The 20,813-nt window shown below is 46.9% G+C and overlaps 6 non-coding genes across 6 annotated transcripts; 3 read left to right on the forward strand and 3 right to left on the reverse strand.

Moving 5' to 3' along the window:
• Window positions 1-8: 8 nt before the first annotated feature.
• Trnaa-agc (transfer RNA alanine (anticodon AGC)) lies at window positions 9-81 on the forward strand. The gene has a single exon. It is a non-coding gene; the product is annotated as a tRNA-Ala (tRNA).
• A 5,224-nt stretch (window positions 82-5,305) lies between these two features.
• Window positions 5,306-5,378, reverse strand: Trnaa-agc (transfer RNA alanine (anticodon AGC)). Its single transcript has one exon. It is a non-coding gene; the product is annotated as a tRNA-Ala (tRNA).
• A 3,727-nt stretch (window positions 5,379-9,105) lies between these two features.
• Window positions 9,106-9,319, forward strand: LOC144140120 (small nucleolar RNA U3). The gene has a single exon (XR_013316332.1). It is a non-coding gene; the product is annotated as a small nucleolar RNA U3 (small nucleolar RNA).
• Window positions 9,320-13,749: 4,430 nt separating this feature from the next.
• Trnaa-agc (transfer RNA alanine (anticodon AGC)) lies at window positions 13,750-13,822 on the reverse strand. Its single transcript has one exon. It is a non-coding gene; the product is annotated as a tRNA-Ala (tRNA).
• Window positions 13,823-19,807: 5,985 nt separating this feature from the next.
• Window positions 19,808-19,880, reverse strand: Trnaa-agc (transfer RNA alanine (anticodon AGC)). Its single transcript has one exon. It is a non-coding gene; the product is annotated as a tRNA-Ala (tRNA).
• A 181-nt stretch (window positions 19,881-20,061) lies between these two features.
• Trnaa-agc (transfer RNA alanine (anticodon AGC)) lies at window positions 20,062-20,134 on the forward strand. Its single transcript has one exon. It is a non-coding gene; the product is annotated as a tRNA-Ala (tRNA).
• The last annotated feature ends 679 nt before the right edge of the window (window positions 20,135-20,813 follow it).

Here is a 20,813-nt window from a genome sequence, read left to right on the forward strand (position 1 = left end):
TCCGTGTCGGGGGTGTAGCTCAGATGGTGGAGCGCTCGCTTAGCATGCGAGAGGTACTGGGATCGATACCCAGCACCTCCACGACTTCCTGTTTTTGTTTAATTGCTTGCCACTGCGCAATTTTTGAACGGGTGCGTGCGCATTCGGCCAATTAAAGTCCGCATTTAGAAAACATTTTCTACCCTCGTTTCGACACCGATGGCAAATTTACAATTATCTGATGATTATGCCTTTCCTCGTGTTTGCCCCCTGGCGTACTGTACTCCTTCGTTCATTGACTTTGCCTTATTCCTTTCCTTTCTGCCTTTTCTCCCTGAAATGTGCAACCGAAAAAGTTTTCTTCCATTCTTTTATTTTCCTGCATAAAAGTTTCTGATACCGCGGGAGATTCTGTTTTTCGATATATCTTAAGTACCATGCTTCAGAAAGCAGGTCACTCTTTTTGACGCATTTGATTGTGTGAGCCGTCACTAAATGCCCCCTGGGGTCTCTAAGTTGTTTCAGACTAATTAATAAATAGTTGCAGTGCAACTCTAAATTGGCACGCAAGGGCGCCGAGGCTGAAGACGACAAAGAGCTGATCACACCGGGTCAGCGCAACCACCCAACCAACCAGCCTGTTCTCTAACCACTATTTTGGCCTGTAATCTCGTGCATAGCATAAATACAGCCAATTTAGCCCCTTAACGAAATAAAGTCACTTCGTCCCGCATATATGAAAAAGTTGAAGACAGTAACGGGGGCATGTGCCTTTAAAAGAAAGTTAGTGCTAATGCGTATTTAGAAGTTTGTAAATGTAGTGAGTGGTTGCTCGGAGAAAAAAAACTAAAAATGAAAGCTTCCAGGAGAATTGTCATAGTTATTGTTTGTGCTGAATAAAATGAGTAAAAACAAGCAATTGAACTACTGAGAGCCGACATCCACTCTGCCCCCAATCCCACAAGGCAATTCCTAAACTAAAGAAGTGGGTCAAATCTATCCAGGACGTGATTCACCCTCATTAAACAAGACGCCACTACCACTACCTTACTTTCTCAGCCATTAGTTCAACAAGTAGCTCGTTTACTTTTTACGGACATTGTTTACCCATGTGTCTATAGTAAAAGATAGATGTGAGTAATGAGATCACATTTCGGAAACCTCGGTTGTCCCCTCTGCAATGAAAGTGCGAGTTTCGCTGTGCCTAGCTGTCATGCGTACTCCGACTTTCGCCTTCTCCCCGTTTTTTGCAAGTGTACGTGCAACATGCGTCACCACTAAAATTAACACTACTGCGTGTGGCTGCAAGTGTGCTCAATGGTTACAACGTCTTCTTAGATTTTCGGGGTTAATATTATTACGAGTTCGCTTCCATTACTCAGCAGGATACCACGGCTGAAGTATGAACAGTCTGTGACACGTGGAACCTATTTTCACTTTATCTCGTTTATTGCGCCGAGGGAACAGCATGTGGAGGGGCGCGAAGCAAATAAGCACCAGCGTGACGTCATACCGTGACAAGGAATAGAGGTGACGTCGCGGACTAAGCCGAGTGGATCCGATGTTTGGCAGAACATCTAATCGTTTGGCAGAATCCGAGGCGCTGGCAGCGTTCACAATTTGATGAATGTAGCCGGAGCTACACATGTAACTGTTCGGCAGAATGGCATTCTTGCCGTAAATGATATGTCCCACATGCGGGAAAGGCGGTGGTAATAAAGCCTATGTACGTAATAGAAGTCGTCATCCGCATTTTAGTGAAAGCGATCTTCAAATATCCACCGCGATGATAGGCCTAACCACCATCGGCTGCTCTGGCTCGGCGGCGAGGCGGTCAAAACAACTCCAAAGTCGGGCCCTACAGTGTACTGACGGTATTACAAAACGGTGTGGTCGTGGCGTGGTCTGTTGTACACGCCCTCCAGGCTCGAAGCAATGGAAACCGAAAGTGGCGATTTTCAGGTAGTTCTATTTAATTAATTATCACGCGCCTAAGTATTTAAAGCACCGTCTCAGGATTGGTGGGCATTTAGGCATCGTTAAAAACAATAAAAAGGACGTTTTGTCTCAGTAATCCTTCAAGACACTGAAGCCTGTAACGATTCCCTTGCAATTCACCAGCTTCTACACGCTGCGCATGGGCGTCGGCAAGATGTCTGTATAGGAGCAAGTGGCGTTTGTGCACCCCTTGCCGGCGCCCATGATATTGCTGCTGGCAATAAGCAAATTACAAACACAAACAGGAGAAATATGATCATAGACATGGAAATTTCGCTGTTATTTTTTACCTCTGAACTTGACATCCTGTCAGTCTGTGTAGATTGAAAACATTTTATGCACGTGTAGCAGGCTGTACACACTATGCTTTCTTACACCGTTTTTGGCCGAAAAGGGGTTAAGAATCTTGTCCCATGGCGAACACCTTTAAAAGGTGTTCCGGCTAAAAATGGGTGTAGGGATAAAAAAGGGTGTTCGTGTAAACAAAAAAAAAACGGTGTAAGGTTGTTCAACACACTAAAATAAGGGTGTGGGCAGTGAAGCTTCACGTGACGGGGTGGATGAGCCGAGAACAGCATGATATAAAGACACATTCAACACGCAGAAGACACACTTGACCCTCATATGAATCGAACAAGAAAACCAACGAGAAGCATGGGTACAGCGAGTGCATAATTACTCAGAAATACACTGGCTTTTCTTGCTTTTATATCCAGCAGAGGAAAGCCCTCCGGTAGAGTCGGTGGGCTTGGCGCAAAAACCAGATATTCTGACGCTAATTTTCGAAATCTGTATTTTAATATATGCATGCAAAAATCAGCATGCGGATTTGCAAAAACCTTTTATTCTTAAGAGAGTTTTTATGTTCAGTAAGTCATAAAATTTAAATAAATACCAAACACCTATTCCGCATCCCCTAAACACCAAATATGAAGGGTCATCATTATTTCAACACCCTGTTTCCGAAAAGGGTGGGAAGCTGCAAATTAGGGTGTTGGAAACTAAGAAAAAGGGTGTAAGGAAAAGGGTGTAAAAAAAGACCGCCTACCGAGAAAAAAGGTGTAAGAGACGTCAAACTCTCGAGGTATTTTATACCCGTGTAAACGAGTGGACAGAACATTTTTTACATGGGGGGTATGTTTTGTACCTCACGATGATTAACACAATATAAATTGGCATAATTTGTTGCAAATGAAGCTGTTAAAGCTTAAACTAGGCTCGGCGGCGTTTGCAGAAAAATACAGAAAAAGACCTGCGCCCCCTGTAAGGGTGCACCACCGAAGATAAGCTATTATAACAGTGAAGCCGGCTTTGGGGCCTGTTCGAGAGTGATCACAGAAGGCGCAAGCGTATGCGCACCTCTTACTAGTATTCCATTTCAAAGGTACTAGTCTTTTTGATATCCTAAAACGCAAAAAAATCTGGCTCAGTTTGCACTAGTAGTGCAAGGCTGGAGAAATAGCATAGGTTGACCTAGCTTGCATCCCCATTGGATCCGCTGTCAGTGTGGGGGACACAGTGGAACAGCTTTGTAAAATCCGGTTAAACTTACCCTCACTCCTCAGCGGTTATCCTAGCTTAGGAAGAACATCGCAAAGCCTAGCGAATGTAGCAAAACTTAGCAACACCGCAAGAAACTGAGTCGACCTCCAGCTCCACTGTACTTTTATTGTAACGCAACACCTATATCACACGGTTTCAACACCCTACAGAAAGCGAAGCGTGTTGCTCTCGGGCAACACCCTTTTCGCCACACTATAGTCTTTTTTTAGGGTTCAAACTGAAGTTTCACGCGCCCAAGCTAGGCTTTGGGCATGAGGCACAGCGTATATGCAAACGAGCGTTCATTAGAGACGAACAATTGTTTTTGCTTTTGAACATTTCTTACGATTAGAGAAGGCTATGAGTGGATGTCTTGTTCCTTACAGTGAAATTATACATGTATGCGTGGCCCTATTCAATGAATAACTGAACACCTTTTTCACACCCTTTCGTGTTGATGTTGATCAACACCCTTTTCCCACACAAAAAGAATGTAGAGGTAGGAAAAGCGTGTTCAGTTTCAAGAAAAAGGGTGTAATGGCCTCCCACCATTCTTTTTCCACTTATGCTAAACCCTTTGTGGCCAAAAAGGGTTTAAAAAGGTGTAGTGTATATTGTACATACCGCGCGCACCTATAATTGTATCCCACGCCTCCAAAATTCATTTCCTTTGTAAACACGCGGAGTGCCCATCAAAGCCTGGTCGCCTAGCCATTGACGCATCCCAGCTGCCGAGTTGCCAGGGTCAGACGTGTGACGAATGGAAGCCTTGCCCAGTAACATTGAGTAGTGCAACTGTCGTAGACAGAACGCCTGGTGGCCTCTACTATGTTTGATCCCTTGACAGTCTTTCAGCTCCCGTCCGCTTCGGGCTTTCTCATGGCGGTAATCGTGGTCGTCAAAATATCAACGGTCCCTCTCCACCGGTTTTCTAAACGACCGAAAGGAAATCCTCATTTAAAAGCTTACATCGCTTTTAACTATTTTTGGGTGAGAGACGCATTTGTATAACCTCTCTCCGGGCCCGCTCTTCCGGCCCCCGGCGAACAAAAAAAAGCTTCCGCGGTTTCTCCTCATGCCCCTAGGGGCCCAAGGCTGCTCGGCCGGCGTGAAAACAAACACAACATAGGTAAACACGCTATACCCAACTAAGGACATCTAGTTGCCGGGGGGCAGGGTTACTTAAATACGTGAGGTGCCTGAACTTAACACCTGACGGCGTGACCACCGCGACAGACCCACTACACTCATTATAACAGCCATATGATCTTATCGCACTACCGACACACCCGCCAGTAATACCCCGGTCTCATCACCCTACAACCACCAACAAAGAATCCCAGTCTACGAGGTACCAAAGCAACACGTACAGCAACGGCGCGATCCCGCTCCACATCTGCACATAGCGGTTTCACCCACAACTTCTCTTAGTGCCGCACCCCAGCCACTGCCCCCTGGAATTCTTCTGTCCACTTGCCTCACCTACATCTGGCAATGGGAATGCGTGCTAATTAGCTTGGGCCTGCAGGATTGATCCAGCGGGACTCCCGAGCAGGGAAAGTGCGTGGCTGCAGTAACTAAGGAGGTCTTCCATCTGCACTCAATTTAGGAGAAAACCTATTATTCCTCCTTGTAACCGCTGCACCATGACTAGGGCATGTTACGGCATTCCGCATTATCACGGGCACAACGAAAGAACAAAAGGAAAGATTGCACACGCAGGAAATGGTAAACGGATGAGCCGGCGTATAAATTTGCCCGCTTCACGAAAAGCAAAAAATCGTTCTGGAGGTGCTGGGTATCGATCCCAGTACCTCTCGCATGCTAAGCGAGCGCTCTACCATCTGAGCTACACCCCCGACGGGTCCGTTCTCGCGAAGGAGGTAACAAGAACCCCGGCGAGTTGCCAAGGCCGGCATCATTGCACAACTTTAATTCGTTCGGCGAGCGACCGGATTCTATTTGGGTCGCTGCCAAGGGTGACAGTTTAACGGGAGCAATAACACCACGTCGTTCTGGAGCTTGTCCTTGTCACAATATCTTTTAGAAAAGTATTTTTTCTCTCCAAAAAGACGAACAAACAGTCGACTATTTGTATTTCGAGGTCTCTTAAGTAAAATTTTCAGCCAATTAAAATGATAAGGTGGTCCCGACAATTTTGCCTGCAATCCAATAGAATAAACTGCTCCACAATTTGAAGCTAACACTCATTATGTCGGTTAGTTGGAAGTTATTTTGAATACGAAGCATGGAGGTAAAATTCAAAATTTTCAAGCTCCAAAACAGCGCTTTGTTCTGTACGGATGTAGGCCGCATTGCAACTCAGGGCAGAGCACAGTTGCTAAAGCTGCACGGCATTTGAAACTTGTGCCACCGTACGCATTTCTCTCTTTTGAGGCTCTCCACCTCCTTTGGTATACGCACAGGGACGTGTGAACACTTTGTGTGGGTCTCGCTTCAGGCTTGAAATTTAGTGATAAATCTCAACTATCATGGAAACCAGTGTGGTACACTGGACTTGACTACGATAGTCGAGATGCTAAACGAAATGAAGAACGTGTGCGTGTTGCGGACTAATAACGATGGTGATCTTGTGTGCGGTTTGTTACGTGAAAGTTGGGTTAATTTCAAGAGTTTTGCTTTCAACTTGCACTTCGTAGTAGCGGGAGTCGACGGTAAATCTACCCACTTCTGCTGTGGTTTGTTTTGTCTTAATGGTCGCAAAATTCAGGGATGAAGAAAGAAATACATTGGGCAATCGGGCAGATGTGTGAACACGTGCCTGAGGGAACACCCGAATAATTTAACGAAGGGGAAATCCTCCCACCTATCAGCGCACTGCCGAGCGATAATGTGGTTGTGCGCCACGCTTTGATGAATTTGACGTTTTGTTTACTCGTAAGAGCCAGCTGACACGAGAAGTTGTGGAAGCTTATCATTTCAACAAGAATCCGGACAAGTGTGCAAGCCAACCTTAATTCTCTGACTCCGTCCGAGGAGGAAAAGACAGTTTTAGATTTTACCTGGCCATGTAAGCGGTTATGATGCCTTAATTTGGGTTTCATCTGATGCTTCAAAGTTTGTTTTTACCACATTAGATTGTACGAGTGGGCTATATATTTGTGCTCCTTTGCAATACAATGGTTAATGCGAGTCAGCATCCATTTTGTGCACTCTTCTGCGTCCCTCGTCCGTTTTACGCTGTTATGCTTCACATGAATAAGCTGGCAGCGAAGTTGTAACGAAAAAAAAAGATTGTCTCAGCGCTGTAATGGCAATACACCGCTACGAACACCTCTTGTACGTGTTAAAAGGAAAGTACTGACATCATGAAACCGTTGTCTATTTTCTTTGATAGAAATTTACCGGTTAAAAACTTCATTTAATCTGGTAGGGAAGATAGCTGCTGTACAGAGGAGTTTCATGTTGTATTGCCGTCTTAAGAAGTCAAGTTATCGAGAACCCGTGCCTTACAGCACAAAAATTACACAAAGAAACGCGAACTTCGTTTCGTGAGAGGTTTATATTTGTAATATGGAAAAGAAACGGATAGAGTTTAGTTTGACTTTATCCGTTTCTTTTGAGTTTAGTTTGACTTATAGGCTGATAGAGCTTTAGTGGCACAAATGCCTCCAAATAACGCTCATACAAAGGCAGCGTGACGTATATCAAATAAAAGCTAGCCTATGTTCGGTGGCGTTAAGAGTCCTTGCGTAAGTGGTCATGTTACAGGCAAGCGCGGACAACCAGCTCAGCAATTTGTTCTTGTATCAGCGATTTCAGAATTGCCTACGGGCGCAGCCATCTTGAACAAAGCGGATATAGGGCTGGGTGTATGGCGGATAAATTCCTTTTTAACACGAAACTGTTTCATGCCCGGGTGCACCAAGAACCGACCGGCGTCATACCCGTCACGGAAATGACGTCGGCAGAAAATGTTCCATTGACGCGGCTGCGTCCGGATTCGAGCCACGAACTCTCTCGCCGCAACGGGAGGTTCACAGCGTTCTTTCCACTGCACTACGAATTCAAGCGCAAGTAGATCTACGAACGCGCCTTATACTTTTCCCACTATTTTCTTCATTCAGATGCCGTTTAGGGGAAGCTGCCGTCTAGGAGAAATGGAGCGAAGTAGTTCATCATGACACTAATGAGCGCCGACAGTTGGCGCCTTGATGCCAGCGTCTTTCTGTACGCGGAATAGAGTTTCTTACAATATACACTAGAGAAGAATCTGGCGCTAGCGTCTATGCAGCTCACATCAAGGCCGTCTGTGTCGTCATGGGCCGCCATTATACATCGCACTCGCCTTCATTTCATCATTGGCTTGGATTGAAACGTTTTAGGGACCGCAAATTTAAACAAAGTGCTGAAAAAACGCGAATTATAGTGTGCAATTATTTAAGTGGGAAATAAAAACAGGCTCTTTCAAACTACGGAAAAAAGAAGTAAAGCGTATTTTTGCCGGAACGGTTGTGCCTCCTATTCCGCAGGCCAAGGTTAATATTTGGGGTGGAAACTAATTAGATACTCTGATTTTATTAATTTTACCATTATTGCAAATAATAGGTTGCTTGAAGAGTTTGGAAAGTTTCTTGGGCGTGCCTATTACAACGTTGCCTTCATGGTGAACCGGGGCACCGACCGCCAACTAGTTTAACAAGAAAAAATAAAACGTGGCGTTAAACAGTCGTTCACGATGATAAGATAGGACGCATACAAGCGCCCGTATCTGTCGTATCCCTGTGGTCGCATCTTGTATTCGTCGAAGTACGTTTTGTTCCTTCTTTTCGTCGGCTACAAATTTTGCGGCGGCATATTACTCGCTCAGTCATGTGTCCTTCGACTGCCGCAGGAACAACGTCAGGTGCGATAATGCACTGCCTGCTGTTTCACCGAACACGGCTATCACAGAACAGGGAGGATTTCGGCTTCCTTGTAGCCCGTAAACGTGCTAATGCATAGAGAAGAAAGCAAATCCCGAAAACCGCTTAAGAATCCAATTTTCATGCCAAGCCCAAGGGGTGTTCCCATGAACCCCGACGACGACATGGCTTACGAGGCGCAGTTTCCTCTCTAGTATACTTACTAAAAAACTCTATGGTACGCCGGACGCGGGTGAATTGAGGCACCTTCCGTCACCTACCGCTTTTGGTTTCGGTTCAGTTTCGTTAGCGCGGTTTTCAAGGGGCTGTGATTTCAGTCGGATTTGCGCAATGTTCCGGCTTGTGCAATCCAGCGTCTAACGTTGATGCGTCTAACGGTGCCATACCGACGTAATACAAAGAGCGGTGTGCAAGTTCATATGGATGCACAATATATGCTCCTGTGAAGGCACATTTCACTTTCGTGTTTTACCGATTCCTATGAAAGAGGCATCAACCACAGTTTTTGGTCAGTTTTGTTCTGCACTCCCCGCTGCATGAAAGACAAATTTGTACTCCGAACTACGATTCGTTTGTGAGTAGCAATCAGTCGAAATTTATGCTTGCTAGAACGGCGCATGTTTCATTTACCCGACGTACCCACGGGTTCTATAAGTAGGGGCAGTTCACACGGCATTAATATATCGGTGGGAAGTCTGTCAACATCATTCTTGATGGGATCGTTTCTGTATAAATCTGGCTAAGATATTTCCGCGATCTCTGAACTTACTCAACCACGATGATGCGCAACAGGTCTCTGGCTGAGCGTGAAACCGGATGTGCAGCTGTCGGTCCCGGCCGTCGCTGCCTCCTGTGATGACCGTTCTCTCGGCCTTGAATGGCTCATGGGAGGGCAGAGGCCTATTCTGCGTGGTCCGGTGGTTTCTATACTTGAGGGCAGGTTCGTTTGGTCTGCCGGTTCTGGACTCCTGCCAGCTCCTCGTGGCGAAGCAAGTTGTGGGAAGAAAACAAGAGCTTGAATGCTTTTTCGAAGTGAATTGTCACTATAGAAGAGCTAGAGATGAAGGGGGGGGGGGGGGGGGGTTAGCGCCGCTTGGTTTTTAATCAGAGAGACTCGTTTGCGCAAGGTTCCGTCCAAACTTTCGTGCGCCCATTGGGTTGCGTCGACAAATAATAACACCGGCCCGATGCAGAGCGAACGTAAAATTCTCCGTAGCTCTCCAGTTCATGTTGGTATACTGAAAAAAAGTATAGTGCAATTGGCCGCTAGGACGGCTGTGTCATTACGCCGCGTTTCAGTTGCTTGTTTTATTTAGTTTACAGTAGAAGTGCGAATGTTATAGAAACCCCGTCTGCAGAGGGCGCACGGCTAGAAAAAACGGCTGCAACTCTTGTTTTTTCGAAGCTATCTAAAAACGGGTTATATGGGTAATAATCTAGAATTACTTCTAAGAAAGGTACGTGTGTGTATCTCTATTCGATCAATACCGTAAGCATCCACACATAGCTCAATAACGTTATCCACCAACACAGCTTCGCTGGTGTACCATCTTCGCGGTAGCGAAAGGGTTCTCGAAATTTTATTCCGTGTTTTTCAATTAAATATAAATTGATAGCTTATTAGATGCGACGCATCTCTTGCTCTGAGGCATGTCCCTCCTGCGTCGGCGTCGGCGGCGTCCGCACGCCACCTGCGCATGCGCGACTCTCCTCCGCTCTTCTCTCCGACAGCTGCGCGCAACACTCTCACTCCGTCTCATTATTATAAACAACAGCTGCGTGCGCGCGATTCGCTCGCTTCGCTCCGCTCCCGTCGCGCAAGTGCGCGCATGCGTGACTCTCCTCCGCTGTCTCCTCACCTTCAGGCGCTGTGAATATAAAGCGGGTAGCGCGCTGCGGCGGTTCAGTCAGCGCTCGCTCTCGTTCGACTTCGTGTCACTTTGCTTGACGACTGCGTGCTCGAATCGATTCTTCCGATGAAGACGGGATGGAAGCGACAGTCCCTTCAGGGAGTCGACTGACGCAATCAATACCAGCGTCAGTCCAAACACTCCTCCCTGATGCGTCGCATCACATCAGGGTTCCCTCGCGGGAAGATGGGCGTAATTTTTTCCTTCTGTTACTTTTTCAAGTTTAGTTTAGTTTTTAGCTTATGTTTAGATTACCTTGGTTTAGCCACCACAGTTATCGGGACGCGCGTTGAGCTTCGCGATTAGGCTGTTATGCTGGTGAAGGTGCCCCAAGGGGGAGAGAAGTAAAAGAATTTAAATGTTTCTACCACGGGCGCTCAGAAGGGGATAGGGTGTCACATTAAGTACGTCCCATCATGACGTCGGGCAAATTGCTTGAGCTAGAGCCTGCCGTGTACATTTCGCATACGAGGTATGTACAGAAGGCTCTGCGGAGAGCTAACATGCTGCGCTCTCCCGGCTTACGTTTAGGCGTTTAGCACTAAACTGCTCTGTCTTACAGCTCCTTAGGAACACCTCAGTATTTCCGCCTCAAACTACCGTTCTTTTTTCACTAGTCGCTAGCATCCTTGTGCACGTAACGAAAACAAGAATTATCTCCTTACTTTACAATTTTATCTCGGCCCCCAAAAGACACTTCTGTTATTACGTGCTCTCTATGTTTCATGTCGCCCCTGCAAATTGTACCTGTCTATCTTTGTATCTGTCCCCTTTAGGGGCGAAGCCCCTTAGGGGCTCGTGCTGTTGGCGTCTCCTGTCATCGTTCGTCGTCGTTCGTCATCGTTTCATGTAGTCACAGTACTAAAACAACGAGATACTATTTACGCCTCTCGCTAGAACGTAACGCGTACTAAAAAAACACCGGGACACTCGTTTACGCCTCGCGCTTCAAAGGCAAGAGAATTTTACAGCGAAGCTGTATACCTTTACCCCCACAATGGTTTCATCTCCGTTGGCAAAAACGCCAAGGCGCCAAGAATACACTTATACAAAGCATGGTCCGCCCCTCCCAAGGCTTCACGTGAGTAGAGATGGCTCGGGATTTTTTTGCATCCTCACGTCAAGTTCGACTTCATAACGTAGCTGTCCTCACGCCCTGGCCAATACCCTCCGTGAGTATGCTGCGCTCACCTAGAAGACAAAAAGCAGTAGCAGAATAGCCACAGGCGCTACCCTTACCGGGCACAAACAACAACAACAACAACAGGTGCTGTTGCACATATAAATAAAAAATTACACCATCTTCCCGTAGGGGTACCTGAGTAGTATGCGAAGCAGCAATGGGGTCGACTAAAGTTGCCATTACTTTTCAGTTCGTCGTTTCCGTTGACGTTCAGCTTCGCATGCCTTCGTTGTATCAGTAGCTTCTTGACGTAGTTTGAATGAATGAAGGACATAAGCCGCGTTCGTAGCACATGCTCCCGTCTCGGTTTGTAGCGCAGTGGGAAGAGCGCCACGTACCTCCCGTTGTTGCCAGAGACGTGGAATCGAAACCGGGCGCCACTTAACTGTTTCTTTTTATAGTGGACTGCGCTGACGTCAGCCCAAACGGTGACGGGGCTGAAGAGACGCGCATGCGCAGTAGAATGCGGACGGCGGACAACGACAACAACGAGGGAGGGAGGGACACAGCCCCGAGCATGAGATGCTTCGCATCAAGAAAAACGATGTAGCAGCCCTGCAAAACTTAGTTTGATCGCCCAGGTGGACCAATCTGAAGAGGTGGTCGCGGAACCACATGTACGCTAAAGGCTTGATGAAGGTGGTTGTAAACGCTCATCTGAAATCTTCCCTGATCCCGGAGCGGCAGGCACACGTAATCCGCAATTTTCACTCCAATCGAAGGGCTGAGACCAGCGCGACGGGCAGGGCATACGAAAGAGGAGACAAATTCTCGCCCTATCGCGACGAAAAGCACAAGAGCTTCACGAGGCTTTTAGGGGCGAAGCACCTTAAGGCCGAGGCTTGTCCGTCCGGCGTACGACGTCCGTGCTCACGGCACAGCACCGTGTAAATCGAAACATCTGTGAACAAAAGGTACACAAAAGCTTAACAAGAACAAAATAAAAGGTTAGAAAGCCAGATAGAGAGAGAGAGAGAGAGAGAGAGAGAGAGAGAGAGAGAGAGAGAGAGAGAGAGAGAGAGAGAGAGAGAGAGAGAGAGAGAGCGCTCCTGCAGAGCCGTGCTTCGCAGGCGCGAGGTGAATTGGATTGGATTGGATCGGATTTGGATTGGATTAGATTGAAATGAATTGAACTAGACTAAATTGCATTGTATTGGATCGGATTTGAAATCGTTTTAGCAGCAGTAAATACCAGGTAATTTGAGGTGCATTTTTTTCTGAAAAAATGCTCAGTGGTACAAAGAAATGGCTGTGACGATAAATCGGAAGAGACTTTTACTTTACTTCTTACCGCACTAAATATAACCTACAAGTTTGAGGCTCGGCGTAAGTGGTGCTATTTTGTATATGTCATCCTCATGTACATGAGGAACGGTCCGCCGTGAACTTAATTGGACAAGACAACGATGAAAGCGAAATGCTATACCGGTATTGATATACTGAGTTTATTTTAGTATTACTCATGGTAATTTTATCCATGGGCTATGTTGAATGGTGATTATAGTAGTACTGTTTGGTGTTTGAGGATACCATTTTCCCTGGAAAAAGAAAACGGCAATTTGCGATAAGCACAAAAAAAAAATGAAATAGTTTATTCGATGCTTTCCTTATTTTTTCTTTTTGAGAAAACATTTCTGGTAGGTTACCACTAAAAGAGCAGTCTGTGTCAACCCCGTTAAAAATAGGCGCAAGGATAACCTTTCCTGTACAAGTAATTATGTAAGTGCAGACTGTATCAAACCATTCGCAAGGATAACCTTTCCTGTACAAGTCATTATGTAAGTGCAGACTGTATCAAACCATTCGCAAGGATAACCTTTCCTGTACAAGTCATTATGTAAGTGCAGTCTGTGTCAACCCATGCGCAAGGATAACCTTTCCTGTATAAGTAATTATGTAAGTGCAGTCTGTATCAAACCATTCGCAAGGATAACCTTTCCTGTGCAAGTAATTATGTAAGTGCAGTCTGTGTCAACCCATACGCAAGGATAACCTTTCCTGTATACGTAATTATGTAAGTGCAGTCTGTGTCAACCCCGTTAAGAAATAGAATCAAGTATAACCTTTTCTGTACGAGTAATTGTGTTTTTTTCAGAACCGGCTCACCTGTGACGCTTTTGCATTATCACAGGCATAAAATTATACTTGTTTTACAGTAGGCATAAAATATTACACGAAGTTGTAGAACCTTTAACAGCTATACGCACGCACGACTATTAAAAACAAGTGGCGCGTGCAAAAACAGAAGTCGTGGAGGTGCTGGGTATCGATCCCAGTACCTCCCGCATGCTAAGCGAGCGCTCTACCATCTGAGCTACACCCCCGACACGCGCATCCCTTAATACCAGAAGTACCAACAAGCATATAGGCTCAGTGGGTATCATTGCGCCACCTTCATTAGGCGCCGAACAGGATTAGATCTGGGTCGGGCGCAAGGGCGAGAGGAAAACGAGAGCGACGAAGTAAAGTCACGCAATTTTACTGCCCGTTCTTTTTTCAGATAGGAAACTATTGCTATTCACGCCACTGGCTGCTCTGTTTTCGCGAAAACCGTTCTCTTGAGGCGGACAGTGTTTTTTTGCTCTCAAGGTATCACGCCATTCTTCTGAACATCATTTTCTTCATAAATTTACCGACTCAGCTGAGCACAGCTAGCAATTGGAGAGGATCCTACGTCGTTGGTGGTTTAGCAGGGTTTGGAATGCCACTAGCGTAGCTAGTTTCCATTGGGAAGGTGCTGTGCCACGGAGCCATATTGAATTACAATTTCTAAGAGATGCAATCGAACGTGATGGGACAGGCGAGAACTGGCCTCGCAGGTTATTTTGTATTGACCCGGTGAAGAATGTTTGTCGGCACGAGGAATGGCTGAGTTGAGTTCGTGTATGGAAAAAGGAAGGTCGATGGCGGGGCAAGCTGCAAGCGGGGCTTCAGAGGGAGCACTGATGAGGCGTGACCGAGGCACTGATCTTGTGCACAGTATTGTACAATACTCTTCAGCCGCATCTTTTATTGAAATGTCGTCGTGCAACGATAGCTCTCGGAATGGGTATAGCTGCTAAACATTGTTGCGCATTCCCTTAATGATGCGCCAAATTCGCGATAGAGGCTTGCGAACGTCCAGTTTTGAGCACAAGTCCCCCCATCACTGCCTACTCAACATTTTTAAGTGGCGTCTCACCTGCCTTTGCGTTCCGCGAGCCTCTTGAACGATTTTCATATCCTCCAGAAGCTTTCGCCCACAAGCAGAAAGCAGCTAGATGCGGTCAGAAAAAAAAACTGCCACCGCATCTGCCCCTGCGTCCCGAAAGGGTCGTTGTGCATAGGTACGATGAATACATCTAAAACATCGGCTGAACGCAAAAATTTATATACCAACACGTATGGTTGAAAATGGTAAATCTAGCTTCGGGCAAACGCTGAGGGCATAAAATCTTTCTGTCAAAAACAATGCCATCTAATTTCCCGCCATGGACCTTTTTGCCCTTACGTATCACATGCAGCATCCCCGGAATTGACTCTAAAAAGAGCGTGCCTCGAAGTGAACTCCTCCAACTAACATTTTAATGTATCAGCCCGCTCTACTCTGAAACCGACCACATCTTCACAGATGGCTCCTGCACACCTGAGCGAGGTTCCTCCGAAATATTTATTCCCTCTACTGGCCAGACGCTCTCTTATCACCTCGAGCTGACGACATCATCTAGGACCGGAGAGCTTCAAGCCATCAAGGAAGCTATACGCTACCTTTTACGCAAGCGGCCGAGGGAATGGACCATTTTCACGGACTCGAAGGCAGTTCTCCAAAGCCTGCAACGCCGCGACTGCTTCACCTTTCGTGAACACGCCTCTCATGACATCACATACCTGCACCACTTTGCCAACGATGCTGGACACCATACAACTTTCATTGGTTTCCCGGTCACTGTGGGGGTTCTGGCATACAAGAAGGTGGATCAAGCTGCTCGCAGGGGCCCGGAAATGCGTAATGTGAGGAAGACGTTTTTTAGAAGGCGTGATGCCACAACTATGACTAAGGCACTTGTTTTAACGGAACTGAACCGTCTCCGGTCCCTTCTAGAGCAGCCCCATGCGTTTCTACGCTACATAGACCCTGAGCTCAGGATGAAACTGCCCGAGGTATTTCCGTGTCGATTAGAGACGTTGTATCACCGACTACGTCTCAACGTAGCGCTCACGTAGTCATACCCTTTTCGACTTGGCGCCACCACACATTCATACTGCGACAACTGGGGATCGCGGGAACCCGTGGAGCATTTGCTGTTGGAATGCTCCACATTAATGCACGCAAGGTGTAGTCTTGTGCAGAAACTAGAGCACCTCAGCCCAAGACCAATGACTGAAAGTACTTCTTGGTCCATGGCCCTCTTTAAAAGCTCAACGCAAAGTACTGGCGGCGTTGCTGGGCTATCTGGACGAGATTGGCGTCGTTGCAGTCACTTAGAGTTAGGAGACAGACTTTTTGATCACACTCCTGACAAACTGAGTGCAATTTTGTGTTATTTTCCTTTCTTCTTTTATTTGTTCTTTTTCTTGCTCTTTCTACTGCTCCGTAATCTATCGGGGCTTTCCTTCCCCCTTTCCCCGGCGAGTAGCATGTTGGTGTCGAAATTCGGGCAAACATCTCGGCTTTCTCGTCTAATAAAGAGCCTTCTCTCTCTCTGCCTATTCTTGTAGGGGTGTAGCTCAGATGTGTTTCTTGCTTGTTCTTAAGAGAATGCATTTGTAGCATTTGAATTTATTTTAATGGTGCAAGGGTTACTGCGGAGGAAGTGCGCCGAAAATATAGTTCTAGTTTTAAGTGCAGAGCACTTTAGGGGCTCGCCTTGTCGCCGTAGCTCGCTCGCTGGACCCAAGTCGAGCCCCACAGCATCCCACAGAGGCTTAGGAAGCTAAGCGGTTTTAATATAGCCATAAGCGTTCGAAATTAGTGAACTGTTGGCGCTTGTCGTACATCTCCGCGTTGTTTAGCGCAAAGAAAACTGCAGGTACATTTGAGGCAAAATATACGTAATTAACCGGCAGCACCCGCGTTCATTCAGTTAGGAACGCTCGTTGCGTTGGTTTTCACGATAGTAAGCGAAAACAGGTGGCAGTGCAACGCCGGCACGTGCGGAAGGAAAAGCAAGCACAAAAGAACAGAACTCCCATTGGAGCAGTTTCAGGCAGGGGGCGCGCGAGCACTGTGAAGGCGGGACATTTGAAATGCATTGGACAAACGTCTGTAGAATTCCACCAGGAGAGGAATGAGAAAGGGTGGCGATTAGCGTCATGGGTAGTAAGAGTGAGCGAATAACGGCGGTACAGCCCATTATGGCGGATCACTGCTCTGCACTTCCGAAAGCTTTCACATTGAGTGGAACGGCTTTAATTTTTACTATTACGCTTACGAAAATTTCGATACTTTAGATGTGATGATCCTAAAATTGATTAAGGCGAAAAAAGGATTTTTTAACGCGACGGAATAGATGAACTCTGAAGAATGATGGTTTCGCTGCTTCAAAAGTTCGGTGAATATGCGGTGAGGAATCGCTAAAACAAATACCTGCACAAACATTGGTGGACACAATGCGCGAAAATAAAGAGTTGTTAGTCACGTGCCATTGCGGTTACTTCTTTCTGTGTCCCCTGTTAGAGCCGCTTCATGTATGACATACGCCAATCCACGCAGCTGTAAACTGCTCCTCTGCAGCTTTGAAATCCCGCAGCGGACTGCCACCCGTGTTGCATAGGCCTAAGAACTCTTTTACAAAAGGGCTCCTCACCCGAAGTGATCTGCGCGTTAAGCCGGAAGAAGCGGAGGCAAGCACACAACATGTGTGAAATGCCCTTTCGAACTCCATAAAGGGGACACGAAGTTAATTACACCAGTCAGATCCTGAAGGGAAAGTTTTTGGGGAAGGCAGAACGGCGGCGCAGACGATATGTAACGCATTGTGGTAGGCCTTGCGGCAAGCGTCTGAGCAATGCTTTCCCACATAAGACTCTCCCAAACGGCGAGTTGTAATAGCAGCCTCTGTGAGCCCATCAAGAGGACAGGCGAAGAGTGCGACTCGTGGAGGGCTTTGGCATTTGATGCCGCATGGTGAACTCCGAGCAATATCTTAAGCCCCTTTCTGTGATGAGCTTCCAAACGGTCATATTGATATGCGGGAGCAAAAAAGCAAAGGTAGCTGGTAAAGCACCCGGCTCTGAATGAGCGACGAGTGGAATCCAAGCATAGATAACGGGTACTTCATCAATGAGTTCCAGTCATTCTCGCACATATCGCGGGTCTCAGTACTTTGAGATTTCTTTGACAGCACTGGCGAAAGAAACGGCTGAGGTCGGAACCACCTTGGTCTTTTGAGAGTTTGGAGTGCGCATGAATGCATTCCCCGTATCCACTCGAAGCGATTTTCCCACGCAGCTGAGACCAGGTCGCTAGTACTTGAATACTTGAACCGGGCGTATGGACACAGGTCACATGGTTCATGCAATTACGGACAGTTCTGTAGGCAGAGGACTGAAAACAAGCGGGTCGGTTTTTGTGATACCCGCCTTCAATGTTTCGTGGGCTCGTCGTCTCGACCACGTCGCGTACCAGGTCGCTAGTACTTGAATACTTGAACCGCGCGTATGGACACAGGTCACATGGTTCATGCATTTACGGACAGTTCTGTAGGCAGAGGACTGAAAACAAGCGGGTCGGTTTTTGTGATATCCGCCTTCAATGTTTCCTGGGCTCGTCGTCTCGACCACGTCGCGTCATGCACAAAGGCGGAGAGAGTTGTGGTTGAGGCAGCGTTAAACAAGATTAAACCACTCGGTATGCGGTGCGCGGTCGTTCTAACCAACTACAAAACATCAATGCAACTTTTGATGCCCGGAGTTATCACAAACATGACTTGAAAACCTGCCTTGTGTCCAACGTGCGGCGTGCTTGGTGACGTCAGCCATTTTTTCATGGACCGCCCATGCATGCGATGGAGTGCTCAACTTTATTTGAAGAACTTCGAAGAGCCGCCTCACATTTCTTTTTTGACGACATACCACTCGTAAAAAGACGCTGGGTTGCTTGGTGAGACATTTTACGCCTTGTCTTGTACTTTTTGAAGGGCAAACCTCTATTACTTTCGGTGATTCGCCGCGAGTAGTTTTAAAACGTGTCACTCGGGTGGGGCCATTACTGGCACGCCTCGCAAGGCTAGGTGCGCCCGTTTGCTAGAACCTCACTCACTCACTCACTCACTCACTCACTCACTCACTCACTCACTCACTCACTCACTCACTCACTCACTCACTCACTCACTCACTCACTCACTCACTCACTCACTCACTCACTCACTCACTCACTCACTCACTCACTCACTCACACGTTCACTCACTCACTCACTCACTCACTCACTCACTCACTCACTCACTCACTCACTCACTCACTCACTCACTCACTCACTCACTCACTCACTCACTCACTCACTCACTCACTCACTCACTCACTCACTCACTCACTCACTCACTCACTCACTCACTCACTCACTCTTGCAGCAGGCGGAACGTAGCCTGTCAAAAGTTTGTAGGTCGCACCAAATGTGTCTGGGCCACAAAGAATTCAAAACAAGAGCTAAGCGTTTTACTGTGACCAAATCATTTTATGACACTACGAAGGAAAGGCGTTTTCTCCTGCCGTCTGGCATGAAGCCTTCCATGCTCGCCCAAGAGGTAACCTTGCACGTTGAATTTTCTTCGCCCACGCACTTTTATCTTGGGCTAAAAAATTTTTACAAAGAGGTCACACTGCGGGTAGACGGAGCAGAAGGGAGCGTTGTCAATGTACAGATTCCACGATTAGTGTAGTTGCACGCGCTAACCCATGGTGGATACTGTTAGGTTGGCGTCTTTTTCAGAAAAGAGAATTTGCAATGCGGAAACTGCGGTATGACCGCCGCGTGCAGCAAACATGACCATCTCAATAAAACATCCTAAAGCAACCTAAGCTTCAGCTGAATAAGAAGGGATAGATTTGCTAGCGTCATTCCCCATCCTACCTGACGGTTAGCCTGCAATGAACAAACGCACGTTCGGACTGCTATGTCTGTTGATTGTACGATCAGAAGCCGGCGCAAGATGTCCTGGTTAGGACATTGTCAGGATGATTCTCACTGAGACAGCAAAGAAGATGGTCGAAAAAGTGGAACTGTTCTTTTCGACGTTCACGGAAGGAGTAGCAAATCAAACTGACATTAAATACACTACATGTGGCACCCGTGAACTACTTCCTCACAAGAAAAAGAATTTCAAAAAAGTCGTGGAGGTGCTGGGTATCGATCCCAGTACCTCTCGCATGCTAAGCGAGCGCTCTACCATCTGAGCTACACCCCCTATGGGGACAGACGCCAGAACAACGTGGTTTTACCCAATCGCTCTCGTTGTCTTGTTCTTGCCTTCGACCGAGATCGAATCCGGTTGCGCCGCTCGCAATGGTTGTGCAATGATGCGCACAGGCCTTGGCAGATTGCCTCGGTTTTTTCTTGTTGCCTTCTCTATGCATGCGGTCCCCGTCGGGGGTGTAGCTCAGATGGTAGAGCGCTCGCTTAGCATGCGAGAGGTACTGGGATCGATACCCAGCACCTCCACGACGACCCATTTTTTGTCTATTTTGCATTCTGTAGGCTCTTGTAGCGCGTGGTAACGCGAAATGTAGTTTAAAAGATAAAGCGTAGCCGGAGTCACGGCTGGGGAGTTTATGTCGCTGTGTGTCGCACCACATGTAGCGTGTGGTTATTTGTGTGTTGTATATGCGTTTTGAAGACTGTTAATAAAGAAAAAAAAGTAGTTTCAACCGTACGATGTGTGAGCCGAACTATATCCGAATTTTTGCGAAAACCAAATGGCAAGTTCTTTCATTTCTGGGCCACCTCTTTTGTTTTCGGCTTTCGAAAACAATCTACCGGATACTGCCGGTCAATGACTACCGTAATATTAACTCACCTACCTGTGTACCGGTTGCCGCTGTACCGCCATATTTTATGCTTTTGTCCTGGTTCATCTTGCGCTGTTTTTTAAGTCATGTAATGGTAATACTTTCCCAACCATGCGGTCATGTCGCTTAAAATGTCCACGAAAGAAACATACAAACAGTGTTTATTTGGGTCCTGCTCTGATGACAGAATTACTGCTTTGTACTAGCATGCTTAACCTGTCCAGCCGCAGTACCGTGCACTTCTGCAGCACCACCGCCTTGCCAGATGTGCCTACCCACCCCAGCACCCGAAGTTCACCCGAGAAGGGGCTGTAGCCTGGTAGCAACTGCAG

This window comes from Haemaphysalis longicornis, unplaced genomic scaffold, assembly GCF_048455015.1.
Source record: "Haemaphysalis longicornis isolate Haplotype H1 unplaced genomic scaffold, Haemaphysalis longicornis Haplotype H1 scaffold_5, whole genome shotgun sequence".
Lineage (NCBI taxonomy): Eukaryota > Metazoa > Arthropoda > Arachnida > Ixodida > Ixodidae > Haemaphysalis > Haemaphysalis longicornis.